At 37.6% G+C, this 16,669-nt stretch overlaps 1 long non-coding RNA gene across 1 annotated transcript; it reads right to left on the bottom strand.

Annotated features, from left to right (window-relative positions):
- Positions 1-9,854: 9,854 nt before the first annotated feature.
- Positions 9,855-15,352, bottom strand: LOC105508822. The gene is made up of 2 exons (XR_001001341.1): positions 15,222-15,352; positions 9,855-10,039 (listed from the first exon to the last, which is right to left on the bottom strand). It is a non-coding gene; the product is annotated as an uncharacterized LOC105508822 (long non-coding RNA).
- Between the last annotated feature and the right edge of the window lie 1,317 nt (positions 15,353-16,669).

Genomic DNA, 16,669 nt, shown 5'->3' with positions numbered 1-16,669 from the left:
CTGGGCATGGTAGCATGCGCCTGTAATCCCAGCTGCTCAGGAGGCTGAGGCGGGAGAATTACTTGAACCTGGGGGGCGGAGGTTGCAATGAGTCAAGATTGCACCATTGCACTCCAGCCTGGGGAATGAGAGCAAAACTCCATCTCAAAAAAAAAAAAAAAAAGTTTATGAACAATTACTGGATGGAGTCTTAAGTAATAGTTACAACCACCCAAATGTCAACATTCTGAGGGGAAGGAAACAAAGAAATCCGCTATGTATTTACTCAACTTAGAAAAGAGATCTATGATAAAATCTAAGCATTCCTCAGAAAAAGCAAATATGTGAATTTATAACTTACTAAAGATTATTTTAAATAAATGGCCTCATTTGTTGTGTTCCAGTTGCTTTATACACATTATACCATTTCATCAGCACAACTTCATGAAGTGAAGATAACTATCCATATTTTGCAGACAAGGAAACAGGCTGAGAGGCTGTTTACCAAAGTCCATGCACTAACTAGCAACTAGGTCAGAATCTAAACCTAGTTTGATTTCAAAACCTATATGTCTGTCCTACCATACTGCATTCTTTTTACTGGAATCAGCAAAAGTTTCTTGTGTGCAGAGGACAATGAATTAGGTTCTTGGGGAGGTGATTTGGGAACCCAGGGGCTCATGATAGGAGCAGTAGTTCCGAGGCTTCATACTTATCTACCAGAAACTAGCTATGTGTCCTCGGCTGAGTCACTGCACGTCTCAAGGGCTTATTTCCGCATTGATTAAAAAGCGTTTGGCACTAAAATAGTCTCTATAGAGCTTCCAATCCAAAACAAGTTTATGTAATTAGGCCAAAATACAAAGAAAATAGGTTTATGATTTTGACAGAGCAAGGGACCATGGCTCTTACTCTTGTCCCAGGAACCATACAATGACTAAATCAAAGACTGTTTAATAAACTTCCCTAGCACACAGAAGCCCACTAAGTGTCAATACTTGTGTTTGAGGATCTATAATCTAGTAGGGAGGTTTTCCATGATAAATGCTTTACAAATATCACAACCAAAGTGGTATGGGGCTTCAGAAAGGAGAGAAGGGAGTGTGGTGATTGGGGTGGGGAGGCTAAAGGCCCAGTGATTCAACTAAATATGACAAGTGTCAAGCAATAGGGCAAAAATAGGAAAAGAGATATGAACAAATGTTTGGGGTCAGGAAAAGGCCTGTTGATTCCAAGAGTAGTAAGGAGTTTAGTTTACGGAGAGTATGGAGAACTTAATTGAGGCCATGGAAGAAGAGGGTGAGAGAGGCTGGAAAGAGATTTGAGGGAGCCTTAAAGGCAAGGCCTGTGCCTTTTACACCATTCAGAAACATTAAAGAACTGTTGACAGCTGTAAGGAGGAAGCACCTGGGTAATTTGGAATTTGCATCTAAGATGCTGGAATGAGAATGACTGTGTAAGCTAAGATCCAGTTTAGCTAACTACAACAGTTCATGTGTTTAGGATTAGAGAACAAAAATGTCTTTTAGTTTTAAAATAATACCTCTATATTAAGGAGTCCCAGTCCTGTTGCTCTATAAAACTCCTGACACAATTATAGACTTTTGAATTTCCATTCCTGCTCTAACCAAACAAGTTTTAAAGTAATAACCCACAGAATTTGGCAACTGACTCAATAAGGAGCAGTGGGGAAAAAGATGTTACAGATGACTCGGAAGTTTGGAGTTTGTGAGATTAGCAGCCCTATTTAAAAGAACTATCCATTCCAGAGCCAGGAGGTAATTTAGGGAAAGAACAACAAATTCAGCTTTACACTTGTTGAAATTTAAATGCCTTGGCAGAGTGTCTACTTGGAAACGTCCAGCGTCCAGCATGTGATTGAAATGGAGGCAAGATGGAGGTGGAGTGGGTGGAGACGTGACTGCAGGCAAGGGAGGATGTGGAAATACAAACAGAGAAGCCCAAGGTGTGAGACTTGAGGAGCCCCACGTTAGAAGGTACAAATGACAGAGAAAGGGAAAGGAGAAGGTAGTAGAAAGGAAAGAGAATCGTGCAATTTCCTGAAAGCCAAGGGATACAAAACTGTGAGCTAATATTATCACCCTCATTGCAAGTGAACCAGCTGGTGTTTAGGGAAGTTAAGAAACTAGCCCCAAACCACATGGCTTGTTGGCGGTAGAACTAGTGCTTAGGATCTTAATGCCTCTGTTAGACTGGCCAGGCATCATTCTTCCAGGAAATCTCCCTTGCCATGACATCATGCCTGGTACCTTCCTCTATGCTACCAAAGTATGTAATGTGCCTATCTGTGCCTCACATCTAAGGAACCAGTCTATTTCATATTTACATTCTAACTCAGCCTAAATATATTCCCAACTTATCTTAAAATAGCCAATGGGCTGGGGCAGGGTGGGGTTGGAGGGAACTTTATATTGAGGCATTTTTGTCATGCAGCTGCAAATACAGGTAATTCTGCTTCACAGAATAAGGGTATTTTTTAATAAATGAAAACAAATGAATGGACTCTCCTGTTTCTTATACATGAGTTCTTTTCTCCAGGAATTCACTAATCAAGGTATCAGTGTATTGCAGCAGACATAGTAGTTTTCCTTTTCACTAGGTGCAGGTTCAGCAGGACCTAGGAAAATGTGGTCTAATTCCATGTGACATGTTCACCTATGTAATGGCATCCTGCCCTACAGCTGACTTCCCTGTGTGTGTGAGAACAGGCTCAGCAGCCAGGGGGAAATGCAGTGCTTGACTTATGTGAGCAAATATTTATTTGCCAAGACCTAACTTTCTGAGACAACAGTGAATTTTTGCTACCTCCACTTTGGAGGTAGTGGCAGGAACAAGGAAATGTGTGTGTGCATATACATGTGAGACTATGTGTTCATGTGTGAACTTCAAACACAGATCTTAGGTTTTGCAATAGTAACATTATTTATAGGAGCAATTGGGAAGGTTAGGAATCTTGTGGCCTTTAGCTGCATGACTTCTGAGCCACAATTTTTAATCTTGTGGCTAGTTTGTTCATTTTAGTGTGTGTGTGCAAGAATGTGAGAGTGTGTTTGCATGTGAGTGTATATATATGAGTGTGTAAGCATGTGTGTGCATGTATGAATGTGTGTGAGCATGTGTGTGTATGAATGTATGTGTGAGCATGTGAGAGTGTGTGTGCATGTATGAATGTGTGTGAGCATGTGAGAGTGTGTGTACATGTGAGAGTGTGGTCCAGCACCCGACTGCTCTGAAACACAAATTTCTCACTTATAAAACAGGTGTAATGATATTACCTCATAGGGGTTTTGTGAGGAATAAAGGAAATAGTGTATGTAAAGCATTTGGTCCGTTGCTTGGCACACAGTACTCAATAAATATTAGCATTAATGAATGATCATGGGTGACATGAATGAATGTTTCCCATAATAAGACTTGGCCACTTTTCATGAAATCCATAAAAATAGTTATGTCATGACATACAGTTTTAAAATTCTGTAAAAGCAATAGAAAATTCTCATATATTAGCAATGTGGAGATCATTGAGCTGTTTTCCTTATTCTTTCCCCACCCAGTAGTATTTTTCCTGTAGCAAAGATTAGGTCATTTACCAAGATTCAGAATTGTTTAAACATTGGGTTCTTTACCTCCACTGTAGTCCCATCTGCAGTTTGTTTCCCTTGATTTATCAGCTTGCAAGTTAAGAAGCAGATTTACAATTTAAGCGTATTAGAATTGCACAAGGGTAAGGAGGGAAGAAAGAAGAAATTCACATTGAAGGGACCACCTTCCACTGATACTCTCACTTTGAGACTTAACCTTGGTTAACCATCCAGCAATGCCATGAGTAAACTATTATTACTTCCAGTTGCACATGTTGGGACAGGTTCAGAGGGGAAAATGATTGTATAAAACAATACAGATGACAAAGCCAAGCAAAATTTGAACCAGGTCTGGGGAGATTTAAAATTATGTTCCATCCACTCTACATGTTACCTTTTATTTGTTGGTGCATAATGAAGACTAAAGGGTTCATCAATCTTAAAAGTGTTCATCGGTGAGTATTTTCCTAGCACTGTTCTTTCAGATGTCTTTCAGATGTCAAAAATCAATTTACCTAAATGACAATCATTTCTCTTGAATAAATTTTACATTTTCATATAGCCAAATGTTCTGCTATGAAGAAGGTAATTTACTTCAGAAAAACAATAATTGCAGGTTTTATTGAAAACACTTCTGTTTTCTCAATGCCACCATCTGATACCACCTCCTCTACTACTTCTGTGACATACTTTCCCCCTTATGTTTCCAAAGCACGTGGCCTCATTTTGATGTCACTTAGTCCATTCAGCCCAAAGGTCTATAATAATTATGTCAGGGTTTGTTTGTGTGTGTCAGGGTTTGCATGGAAAAGAACCAATTTGGAAAATACTTCAGTAACTTCTTACATAACAGACACTTACCGTATGACCTTATATTTCCAAGTATGGACCCAGGGAAAATAAAAATGTCTACAAAGATTTGTACATAAATGTTTATAGCAGCTTTATTTCAACAGCTACAAGCTGGAAACAATTCATAAATAGCTGAATGGTTAAATAAATTGTGGCACTTCCATACAATGAAAACTACTTCACATTAAAAAGGAACGAATTAATGATACACACAATAGGGATGAATTTCAAAAACTTGCTGAGCAGAGGAAACTAGGCACATAAAGTGGATATTATATGATATCATTTATATGAAGTTCCAGAACAAGCAAAATCAACTTATGATGATAGAAATCAAAGTAATGACTGTCTGGAGTGGGGAGTGCAAGAGGGTAGGAGAATTTACTGCAAAATGGCAAAAGGGAACATTTGGGGGAAAATGTATATATTTATTGATGTAGTGGTTACATGGTGTATACATTTGTGAAGACTCATGAAACTGGATAATTTGAATGTTTCCATTTGTTTTATGTAAATTAAACCTCAATGAAGTTGATTAAAAATCATAAAGTAGAATCAAAGGTTTCAGATGTGGAGTTGGTGGGCTTTGGCAACAGTGAATCAACTGGGTTATGTGTCAAGAATAGCACAACCAAATACACCTTTTCTCGTTTTGCCCCCTAATTTTGTCAGTCAGTTTGAAATAGTGTTAACTATGGATGTGAAATAATTTGAGCCCATAAAGAACAACATTGATGGGCTTTGCTGACTTGCAAAACACTGAGTTGTTATATATATGAGAAAATTGGCAAAATCACAAAACAATTATAAGCATATTGCATTAACCATTTTTTGTGGATAGTATAACTTTGGTTGTTTACTCTATTCTGAGAGGCACAGTGTTGAATCAGAATGCTCGCCAATTACCAAGCCATCCACAGGAACTTCTGATACAATTTCCCATGAAAGGAGAATCAAGGAGAGTCTGTTCTCCATAGTGTTTGATCCCAGCCTGTTCTCATTGCTCCATCTGAAGAGCTAGTGATAGGTTCTCAGAGCTAATGAGGTAATTTTATGGATGTTTTCCACATCACCTCTCACGTGCTCAATGAATCCTCACTAAATCTTGTGCCAGGATAATATGGCAGACAGAAATAATGACAGCAACAATTTAGATGAATGTAGGACTTATCATCTCTGGGGTGTTTTCCACTAATATCTCACTTAATCCTCAGATCCACTCTAAAAAGCAGATCCCTGCAAGCACCATATTTTTAAGGGTGTTGTACATTTGGTCTGCTCACTCCAAGCACCAGATTTTTACTTTGTCAGTGGGTAATGTAACTGCCCAACAGATTCTTCTTGCCCACTGTCCAGATGGAGCTGATTTATCCAGATGGGAATTACAGTAGACAAAGTTTAATACATGCAGAGTTGTCTAAATGGGAGACTGGAGTTTTATTGTTAGTCAAATCAGCCTCCCCAAAAGTTCAGAGGCTAGGGTTTTTAAAAGACAGTTTGGTGGGCAGGGGGCTAGGGAATGGGGAATGGTGATAAGTTGGGTCAGGGATGGAATCACAGGGAGTCCAAGCTGTCCTCTTGCATTAAGTCAGTTCCTAGGTGGGGGCCACAAAACCAGATGAGCCAAGTTTATTGATTGGAGTGGTGCCACCTGATCCCAATACAGGGCCTGCAAAGTATCTCAAGCTCTGGATCTTAGGTTTTACAATAGTAATGTTATCTATCAGCAATTGAGGAGGTTAGGAATCTTGTGATCTCTGGTTACATGACTCCATAATTCCTAATCTTGTGGCTGATTTTGTTAGTTTTACAAAGGCAATCTGGCCCCCAAACGAGGGGGTTTGTTTTGGGGAAGGCTGTTATCATCTTTGTTTCGAAGTTAAACCATAAGCTAAATTCCTCTCCAAGTTAGTTCAGCCTGTACCTGGGAATGAACAAGGACAACTTGGAGGTTAGAACCAAGATGGAGTTGGTTAGGTCAGATTTCCTTCACTGTCATAATTTTCCTATGTCACATTTTTCTCACTGTTACAATTTTTGCAAAGGTAATTTCAGTAATATAACTGGCTCAGATATATCTTTGTAATAATTCTACAGATTCCATTAATTCAGAAATTTAAAAGAATAAGATGCATTAAGAGAATAATTATACCCATGCTTCAGAATTTTACCAGTTGAGTCTATTTTACTAGTTAAAATACATGTAAATAAATTTAAATGCAATATAAAATGCATTTAAGTGTAGATGTAACTATAATGTCATTCTATGGCCGGGCGCAGTGGCTCATGCCTGTAATCCCAGCACTTTGGGAGGCCAAGGTGGGCAGATTACAAGGTCAGGAGTTTGAGACCAGCCTGGCCAATATGGTGAAACCCCGTCTCTACTAAAAAGACAAAAATTAGCTGGGCATGGTGGTGGGCGCCTGTAGTCCCAGCTACTCAGGTGGCTGAGGCAGGAAAATTGCTTTAACCTGGGAGGCAGAGGTTTCAGTGAGTCAAGATTGCGCCAGTGCACTCCAGTCTGGGTGACAGAGTGAGACTCTGTCTCAAAAAATAAAAATAATAATAAAAACTATAATGTCATTCTGATGTTAATTACTAAACACTAGTTATGCCTGCTTAGATATTTTCTACACTATAGTTACTTCCCATATATCATTATCAGCTGTCCTTCAGGGATAGTGTGGTTAAAAATAATCACTCTGGTGACTCACTAAGGTTTTGCGATTTAACCATTTTATGCCCTCTTCAATAGAAGTTATGTTTAAACTGTTTACTTCTTTCATTCTCCATTGTTTTTCTTAGGATTTCTAGCTAGAAAACTGGCCTGAGGAGGTAATCCACAATACAGAAAATTGATTTTGAGCAAAGAGATACTAGGCTTATGTAAACAGAGAATTTAGAATGTGCTTAAATATCCAACTACACAGGAATAGTTAAAAACCTTTTAGTACATATGCACACATTATTAAATATTATGCAATTATTAGTTATGTATACATATAAATTTGTAATGGAATATGAAATGCTTTATTAAAATGTTTAAGCAAGGCCGGGTGCGGTGGCTCATGCCTGTAATCCCAGCACTTTGGGAGGCTGAGGTGGGCGGATCATGAGGTCAGGAGATAGAGACCATCCTGGCTAATACGGTGAAACCCTGTCTCTACTAAAAATACAGAAAAATTAGCCTGGCATGGTGGTGGGCACCTGTAGTCCCAGCTACAGACTGAGGCAGGAGAATGGCGTGAACCTGGGAGGCGGAGTTTGCAGTGAGCCAAGATCACACCACTGCAGTCCAGCCTGGGTGATAGAGCGAGACCCTGTCTCAAAAAAAAAAAAAGTTTAAGCCAGAAGAAAATTCGATTGTAACTTTGTATTAACATGGAAACAAAGATATTCAAAGAAAAGACTGAAAAAAGGTTTTTTTAAAATGTTTAAGCAAGAAGAAAATTATATCTTCTATATATATTATGATGATCAATTGTAACTGTATTAACATGGAAACAAAGTTATTCATAGAAAAGATTGAAAAAAAATAACAAAACTAAGGGTATCGAAATAAGTTTACTGATTTTTTTCTTTATATATTTTCTCCACATGTAGCATGCTTTATTGTTACATCTAGAAAGCTTTACTTTCATTTTAAAAGAAATCCTGCCAGCCGATTCATAATCATAATAGTTAAGTATTTGATTATGCTGTTTTGTAACTTGTTGAAACTTAGAAACTTATTTTTTCAAAGCAGATACTCTTACTTGAACTTTTTGAAATTTGATTTCCTTTTAATTATATCTAGCCTTTGTAGTTTGAAAAACTTTTCTCCTTGGTAGAAAGATAAAATGCAAATTGTTTCTGTAAGTCCTTGTGGGACTTCTCATCCAGGATCCAGCCAATTCCACTCTCACCCCAGGCTAGTTTGAGATTTTGATAAATCTTATCCAGACTGCCACAATAAGCCATTACTTGTTCTCTTCCTGTCAGTTGATTATATGTTCAATGTCCAGATTAACTTCACGTGCTCAGCAATCACTTCCAGTTTTCACAAAATAAAGTCCAAGCTTCTTAGTCTACTCTCAAGGCCCTGTGTAAGATTAGATTAGGCCTTTCCTGCTTTGCTCTCACAGGTTTTATTTCTGGATGAACAAAATGTGCTATCCTCGCCGATCCCTGGCATGCTATGGTTACCACCTCTGCATGTTGATTCACTTACAAGGAATGCCCTCCCCACCCAGCTGGTCCAGTTAAATGTTTCCTTGGCTATCAGTCTGAAGGGTTTGCACTCTCTTCTGAGCTCCTAGTGTAATACAGCGATTTCCCCTAAAGTATGCTTGCGTTTGTTTGTGATATCTCTTCCAGGATTATGTTGAACTGCTCCTTATATAAGGTTGTTTAGCTCTGTTTCTTCTCCCCCTCAATTAGATTATAAAGCAATTTGAGACTCCCAAGCCTTCTGCTTGGATTGGAATCCTACCTCCCTCTCTATATGAGCTCTATGACCTGGACAAGTTACTTCATTTTAGTGTGCCTCAGTTTCCTCATTTATATGATAAAATGGAGCTAATAGTGCCTATCTCATAGAATTAAAAGAGATAATATGTAAAGAACTTGGGACAGTACCTACTGTACATTTAACACCAATTAAATATTAACTGCCATAACTGTTGTTAACAGTATTTTAATGTAAGGATTATGTTTCATATTTCTTTATATCTTCCACAACACTTGGAAAATTTTACTAGGGACTGATGAGTAAGGATTTATATATTTGTTGACTGTCTTATTAACAAGATTAACTTTTGTTACTAAGACTATCCCAAGCGGGCAAATCTTGGGGACTTTATTAATACTCTATGGTGTATCAACATTGTATTATGTGCTGTGCATGCATTCTTTTAGTAAGCATTCACAATAATTCTTTTCCCACATGGTTTTTTAGATGTGGTTTTAAAAATTTAACTTTAGATTATGTATGTGTATGCATGTGCACAGGCAATTTAAAAAGCCAAATAGTATTTTAAGGAAATGAAACAGTAGCTCCCCAACCCAACATCCCTCTAGAAAGTAGAAATATTCAGTAAGTATTATCTGTTGACTTCCTGTTATGAAGATTATAATTTAACTCTCTTAATACTCCCACTTTCCACATCCTTCCAGCATAATTAATTGCAGTTTGAAATTAACATTGTATTTATCGTATTGGTACTATGTAAAAATTGTTAACAAGTTAGCATGTAGTGCATTATTAATTTCCTTTTTTGTACCAAATTCCTTACACTTCTTTTAGTTGGTAATTGCCTGATTTTGTTTTTTTTCTCATGTTTTTTAATATACCTTTTGCTAACTTTGCACAGAACCATATACTTCCCTGAAACATGATAAAAAACTTTAGACAAACTGTGAATCCCACTTTTTTCCTTCTTCTTTTCAGAGTACAAACCTCCTGTAGTTCTTCATTGTCTTTCACCAATCCGGACTTTCTGTTACATCATCCTGAGAACTACTCTGCCTCTTTAGTTATTATTGTTGGATGCCCGGCTTCTTGAATTCTTGTCTTCCTTTTCTTGTATTTCTCCTCATTTTGAAGGTGTGTATTCTCCAATAGCTTCCTGCAAAAAAAAAAAAAGGAGGCATGGGAGGTAATTCTCTTTTTTAGATTTTTTAAATGTTGAAAAGGCTTTATTCTGCCCATAAACTTGATTGATAGTTTGTCTAGGTCTTAAAATCTAAGTTGAAACCATTTTCCTTAGGATTTTGAAGGCATTTCTCCATTGACATCTAATTTCAGAATTACTTTCAGAATATTAATGTCATTCTGATTCTTAATTCTTTATGATTGATCCACTTTTATTCTATTGAAAGTTATGGTTTTGTCTCTGTAAACTTTGAACTCTGAAATTTTAATCACAATGTGCCTTGCGTTAGTCTGTTTCCATTCACTGTGCTGGACCATTCAGTCTAGAAATTTGTGTCTACCAATTTTGGAAACTATTCTTATATTATTCTTTTGATACTTTTTTTCAGTATTCTCTTTTTAGAACTCTTATTAGTCAGACTGTTAATCCCAGAGCTCCTATTAGTTATCTAAACCTTGTATCTTTTCTATTTTTGTTTCTCATCTTGTTATATTTTCTTAAAATGTCTCAACTTTTATCCAGTGCTTCTGTTGAACTTTTATTATTGCTATAATATTTGTAATTTCCATGAGTTCTTACTTATTCTCTGAATATTTAACCAGAATTATTTACTCATTTAACATATATAGTATCTTCTTTTATGTGTGATGATATTAAATATACAGGATTTTACTTTGTTTTAATGGTGGTTTGTTTTCTTCTTCTGTTTGCTTGTCTGTCTTCCGAGTTTCTTCTTGTCTGTGTTTGTTAGTTTTGTTCTCTGTATTTCATGTTGGAGGCCTCTCAAGCATCTTATGACCAATGACGTTTCCTTCAATATTTACCAATGAAACTCCAAAAAGCTACTTGTAAACTGTGTGTTTCCTGGTTGGGTTCAGTGTAAGGTTATTGGGTTGGAAACTTGACAGTGTGGGAAACAACCCCATATGTTAGCATCTGAAAGTATTTTCTGTTAGACTCATTCATTTCCCTAAAAAGAAATCCTCTGAAGTCTCACCTGGAGTGGAACAGAGAGGTCTAAGCCTGGCTACCAACATTCCGGGATCTTAGTCTCACCAGGGAGTTACAGGTCTCACCATTCAATGTTTGCCTTTCCTACCCTTCTTCTTTCACTGTCAGTTTTCCTAGAGTTGAGAACTACTCTGGTTTTGATTTTTCCATTTAATGCCCCCTGCCTCCTCTCTGGGTAGGAGAAATGGCGGCAAAAACCTTCTTTGTCAGACGGCATTTCAATTAGAAGCAAAACCATTAGTGCTTTGTGCACACACATTGAGCAGCTGTGATCCTTCAGGATTGGCTGCTCTCAAGAAAGAAAACTCCCTAGGGGTCACCACACCCCATGCCACTACTTTATCCATAAGGTAAGCAGTGGTATCAAATGGCCAATGGTCCTAGTTCCTGGAACAAAGTAAAAGCATGATAATAGTCTCCTAAATGCTCTGCATATGAGAAGGGTCCTTCAGGTCTGTCGACTTCATATAGACTTTCAACTGATCCTCCTATTTTCAGTTTAATTCCTCATCTCCAGAGGTTCTTTGTGCTTCCAATTTCTGAGCCTTTCTGGGGTTCTGCAGCATAAACAGACTGGCTACAGGCAGGAAGGTTTTAGCTTTCTATGTTCTACTAAATCAGTAACAATTCAAACACCTTTCTGCATCTCCTCTGCCATTTGTTTTTTTGTGTGTTTATGCCTTTAAAAAATTATTTTTAATTTTAGTTAAAATGACACTGTCATTTTAGTGGTATTTTGAGAAAGAGTGGAAATAAATATGAATAGTCACATCATTTTTTCAATAGAAGTCACTATATATATACGTATATACACATATACTATGTATATGTGTTACTGCTTAAGCATTTCATGAAATGCTCTCTATTATCATCTTAAGAACAGAGACTCCTTTATCAGCCAGTATGAATTTAGCATCTGGCTAGGAACTTTGAAAAAACTGGATATGTCAAAACAGAGAACAGAGGTATATGTTGAAAAATCTTCTTTGCCCCCGGGATAGAAATACCTAGCAAATAAGGCAAACTGTGAATCTTCTTTTTCCTCTTAAATAGCTTAAAGAGGGGGCTCTTCTTAACCAAAATGCTACCTAAAATACAACAAAGTACATCAACATTTGTCTTTTGCAAAGCCAATTAACTTGTAATTTATATTTTAAAAAATATTCAGACTTGACTCATGTTTCTTAACAAAATTCCTCGACAAAAAGTGAATTCAAGGCCCAGTGTTTTCTGGAGATAACAATTCACCTGGTAGGACATAGATTTAGACTAATTTTTAATCACTAATTTTATATGTTTTCTATGTTTAATATGTTTAATCACTAATGTTTATCATGCTTCTACTTTGTGCCAGGAACTAGGACCATTGGCTATTTGATACTGCTGCTTCCCCATGGATAAAGTAGTAGGGTGTGGTAGCCCGTAGGGAGTTTTCTTTCTCAAGAGCAGCCAATCCTGAAGGATCACAGGTGCCCAATGTGCGCACAAAGCACTAATGGTTTTGCTTCTAGTTGAAGTGCTGTTTGACAAAGAAGGTTTTCACCATTTCAAATATGTAACTGGAATCTCAGTTTCCAAAAGGTGCTCCCAAGATAAAAAATTTCTGTGATGATATCAGCTTGTACTTAATGGACAAATCAGATTCTTTGAGAAATGTCAGTAGTTTTAATTTAGCAGCTGAAATCCGAATATGTTTCAGTGTTTCTTAGTGAAGGCTTTTCTGATGCGAAGGATCCACAAAGTCCAGTGTAATTTCAGGATAAGCAGATATGGTGTGTGGAGGGTGCAAACTGGCAGTCTGCATGCTGCTTCCAGAACGTGACGTGCGTTGATTGTCTAGGCTCCAGCCCTTCCACCTCAGCTGCTTTGCCCTTTACCTAAGATGCGATTTCTTTACATACTCGCCTAACTCATTTTACTTCAGGATGCAGATTAACTATTATCAGCTTCAGCAAGTCTTCCGTAACCTTCCCACACACCTTGAACAATATTCTATTATAACATTTAACAAAGATCTGTAATTATTTGTTTTTGCCACTAGACCATGGCTTCTCAAGGACAAAGATTAGGAACGGTCATATTACCTCTCTACCAACTAATACAGTGCATGACATATAAGATATATAATACAGTGCAAGACATATAAGAGTCAATACACCTATGAATGAATGGACAATGAGTGACGCTGCCAAGAACAGAGATTTAGTTTAGTTCCCTTTCCTTTGATTAGCAGTCTTGGTCTAGGGATTATGTACATAACAGCTATCATCTTATGGGCTTATAATCAAATAAATAAAACAATAAAATAACATGTCACTTAGCTATAAATGAATGATTCATGTCTCTTATCTTTCCTATTGTGAGTCATAGGATCTGGGCATGGTACGTAATATGTGCCATCATAATATGAAATATATTGCAGGGCGGTACAAACAAACCATTCTACCAGGCACAGAGAAGAATGACGTAGAGCCTAAGACTAACACAAACTCAAGGGACAGAAAATAAGACAAAATATGCAAGCAAGGTAACAAACTGCATGCCATTTACCAGATTACAGTTGATTTTCCATTTAAAATTTAAATTCCATTTAAATTCCATTCAAAATAAAAGAAATGGTTAAAAAATACCAATCCAGCCTTACCAATTCTGTGGTTTCTATTAGTAAATGAAAACTCTATGCTTTTTCCACTCTGTCAGTTTCAGATTATTTCTCGTCTTCCCTCTCATATAAAGTCTCCCATCTTCTGTGGAAATCGTTCCACTGAGCAATACTGCCGTTCAACACCTTCTGCTTGCTGTTGGGTACTGACCTCTCTTCAACCCTGCTTTTGACACCCTCAGAGTCTTCCTGTCTGTCCAACATCCACCCATTTTCAGGATGACATCATATCCTTATTTGATACTCTCGTCACTTACTGCCTTGACTTACTCACTTCCATGGACCTCCTCCACGTCAGCCAGTCATTCCCATAGACACACCCTGGAACATGTCATTGTCTGGAAATGCTCCAGCTCCAAAAACATTTTTTCAAACGTCAGACTCTCTCAGCATAACTTTTAATCAAATGACTTCAACCTATCACTCTTTTTCCTCATTGAGATCTTCCAATTCAAAGATTCTTTACTTTGTATCTTCCTCTCAGTTCCTGACTGTCTTCATTTCTTCCTCTCCTGATTGACATTCTATGGCCCATCCCTTCCTCCTTCTTTCCAGTGCCCTTATCTTTCCTATCTTGCTTTTCTGTTGTACCTGCCTGGCAAAATACCAGAGCTAGATGAACCTTACTGTTGCCCATTTCTATATCTTCAGATAATCTGCTGGAGAAAATAAGACAACCAAATGGACACTAAACCATCTTAACTGAACTTGGAACACAGTATATGTTTCTTCATCAACCCTCTGTCCCATCCTCCCCCTCATCTATTTCACACTTTTTTTTGCTTTTCTCAAGTTTCCACCCTTCCTCTCAATACACCTTTCACTGAGCCTCCATAGATTTCCCCTTCTAATTAGCAGATGTAAGGCGAGCATCTGCCTTCCTACAAACATGCTCTTAAAGGTTAATTTCCCTAGACTTTTAGGAGAAGGAAAGTTTTGCCTCTCAGACTTCTGGAAGTTGTTTTTCATGCATTGCCTGTGTCTCCTCTTCTTTCCAAACTCCATCAAGGAAAAGCCTCCCTTACTGCTGGCTGCCTCCTAGAATACCTGGGTATCGCCTCCTCAAAGTCCTACATGGGTTTCAGCAGAGGAGTGAATGTGAGGCAGGCCACACCCTTTTTAAAAAAAATTTCATACATTTATTCCTTGCAATGGTAACAGGTAAAGCTATCCTGATGCATTAGATTTTTCTGAAGAGTTGGTGGTAGATACTCTATTGTATGAGGGAAATTAAAAATGAAAATAAAATAAAAACAATAACAAAAACACTTGGTTAAATATACTGGTAACCATAGTCCAAGAGAAAATAAGAAAAAAGTCAACTTATTCTCAAGAGGTACCCTCATGAGCAAATCCCATTTAAAAGCATTGGTCCCTTGTCTTACAGAGCTACAGATCAGTCCTACCTTTGGAGAGCTCCTGCTTCTTCAAACCTTTGCAGTGTGAATATCTGTCCCAAGTTAAGGACACTCCAGTACCCACCTTTGGGGTTTGGTCTGGCCATGGGATCCAGTCTCCAGTCCCCAGGCAATGAATGTGTGGGAGTGATTTGAAGGAACAACTGTCAGGTCCAGGAGGAAGGAGGTCATGTCTATGTTATTCAGTCTTGTAATCTAAAACCCAGCACAAAGCTTGAGAGATAGTAAGATTTCAATAAGCATTTGAGGCAACGAAGAAAGAAGATGTAATGAAGACAGTCTCAATGCTGACTTTGCCTAAGTTACGTATTGGGTATGTTTTGTATTTTCTTATGGCAAATGCAGCCAGTCCTTGACTTCATCTCCTTGACTTCATCTCCTTTTCCTTAGCCTCCCATCTACTTCCTTTGGAGTTCAAGTGACCCTCCTACAAATGTCCATTTATTCTTGGCCCTGAAGTTCTTGGACCACCTATGACTAGCAGAATAATTGTGGACTCTGCTATCTATCAATCATCCTTGCAGAGTGCTATATTCCTGACATTTACTCCCAACCCTACACTTAATAGTAAATTAATATATAGCTGAACAACAGGAAACAAATTAATGTTAACATTCCCCTATAATTTATGAGCACTACCCCCTCCCTGGTAGCATACAAATACATCATTAAAGAAGCTTAACATTTTGAGAGGCAGCAATTCTTTTCCATATCTAACTAATGGATAAACTAAGGGAATGGAGAAAAGGGTGTCAGTAACAGCATTATACATGATAATAGAGCCTATAGCTTTTGACTCCCAAATGTCTGCTCTAAGACCAGAAACTCCCACTGTGACCTACTAGAACCTGTGCAAAATAAACAAACAATGTTTTAGCTCAGAGGAACGAGCTGAACTATGTCTGTGTAACACAGAGACACAGAGAATCATCTGCTTTGAAGAGAGATTTTTTTTTTTTCAGAATTCTGCACTTTTCAATGTCTGCATTTTCTAATTATTTGGCTCTTAGACCACAGTTTGCCTGAAGTTTCCATTTTTTCTCTGTCTTAAAAACTATTTTTGGTCTCAGTTCCACATGTGGCTCTGTGTGTGTTTGCTATGTGTTATAATAATTGACATGACACCGTTTTCACATTGTTGGTATGGGAGAATTTTAAAATTTCCTATATAAATATGTAAAGTTAACATAGAATTTGTGCATGTTATTATAACATTATTATTGGATTTATTGGGAAGCACACTGACTCTCATAACTTGATCCAAGGATTTTCCTGGGCCAGCATGACAGGTCTTATACTGGGTTTTATAGTCAGTCCCTTAATTGTTATCAGTCTAAACTAGTGGTTTTCAACCCAGTATTACAACTCATTTTGAACATCAAAACCTGGATCCTTGTAAAATAGTAGTTTTGCTTTTTAGTGCCCTTTGATTAAAAAGTATACAATGACAAAAAGCTAACACAGATTCAGAAATACAGTACTTCTAAATGTATTCTGCTTATTAATCAAAAT

This window comes from Colobus angolensis, unplaced genomic scaffold (genome assembly GCF_000951035.1).
Source record: "Colobus angolensis palliatus isolate OR3802 unplaced genomic scaffold, Cang.pa_1.0 Scaffold100, whole genome shotgun sequence".
Lineage (NCBI taxonomy): Eukaryota > Metazoa > Chordata > Mammalia > Primates > Cercopithecidae > Colobus > Colobus angolensis.
The sequence above is the reverse complement of the archived record's forward strand: the minus strand, read 5'-3'. Positions and strand labels throughout refer to the sequence as shown.